This window comes from Sinocyclocheilus grahami, unplaced genomic scaffold (genome assembly GCF_001515645.1).
Source record: "Sinocyclocheilus grahami isolate Dianchi unplaced genomic scaffold, SAMN03320097.WGS_v1.1 scaffold32197.1, whole genome shotgun sequence".
NCBI classification, from domain to species: domain Eukaryota; kingdom Metazoa; phylum Chordata; class Actinopteri; order Cypriniformes; family Cyprinidae; genus Sinocyclocheilus; species Sinocyclocheilus grahami.
In genome coordinates this window covers 1,101-2,154 of record NW_015521432.1, presented here as the reverse complement: position 1 = coordinate 2,154, position 1,054 = coordinate 1,101, and the positions used below count along the sequence as shown (strand labels likewise).

At 39.8% G+C, this 1,054-nt stretch overlaps 1 long non-coding RNA gene across 1 annotated transcript; it reads right to left on the bottom strand.

Moving 5' to 3' along the window:
- Positions 1 to 55: 55 nt before the first annotated feature.
- Positions 56 to 785, bottom strand: LOC107580356 (uncharacterized). Its single transcript, XR_001608629.1, has 3 exons — positions 626 to 785; positions 246 to 344; positions 56 to 130 (listed from the first exon to the last, which is right to left on the bottom strand). It is a non-coding gene; the product is annotated as an uncharacterized lncRNA (long non-coding RNA).
- Between the last annotated feature and the right edge of the window lie 269 nt (positions 786 to 1,054).

Below are 1,054 nucleotides of genomic sequence, written 5' to 3'. Positions count from 1 at the left end.
GAAATCATCGCAGTGAGAAGATGATCAGAGCAGATGATTAATACTGTACCGTATGTAAATGAGCGTGTGAAGTTGATCAGTGCCCAGAGTAACTGGAGAAACGCAATCATACAGGCCCATCCGACACGATCTGAACACCAACAAACACATCAGCTTCAGCAAGAGCTCATTACTGACAAACAAACACTTCACTGTAGCATGCATGTAAGATGTTTCAGCTCCTGATATATATCATATTATCATACCCTTTTCATTTTCCAGAGCTATGATGTAGAAGTAGACCAGGACAGCAGTGATCAGCATCATGAGAGTTAACCACACTGATCTCCTGACCGCAGGTGAACCTGAAACACAGCTGTAATATTACTGAAGAACTGCACATCTGTGTTTGACACTGACTTAAGCATATATAAAACATCTCACAGATGCTCAAAACAACTGAACACAGATGATCACGTCTGAAATCACTGGAAGTATTTCTATTCTCATTTAACCCTCCACTCTACATCTGTGCAGATGAGAAATTCATAATGACTAACAGAGAGCATTAACGAATTATATATTGATCTTGATGAGTTATTTGTGTTTATATCAGGGATCAGAGCAGAATTCATCAAACACTTACAGCCCATCTGTTGACCACACAGTGCGTCCCAGTTATAATTCGTCACTGTGGTAAACACTGGTAAAACTGCAACAATGATGAATCCTGGAAACAGAAGCGTGATTATATTAATGCAGATACTGAGCTTCACTGACAGACACAGCAACACATTCACATCCCATCAGACTCTATAAGTTTATTCCCGCATTCAATTCGATAGATTCAAGAGTCCAGTTCTCAATGGATATAACCACAAAGGAAAAGGAAAATATATATTCACACAAGATTGATATAGCAAACCGTTCAGCTTATAATATATTTTTTTTAATACACACCAAAGGACAATGAAGGTGTGTGACTCAAGGGGCGAGAGCATGTGTGTGTGTGTGTGTCTGTGAGTGTGAGTGTGTGTGTGTGTGTGTGTGTGTGTGTGTGTGAGTGTGAGTGTGT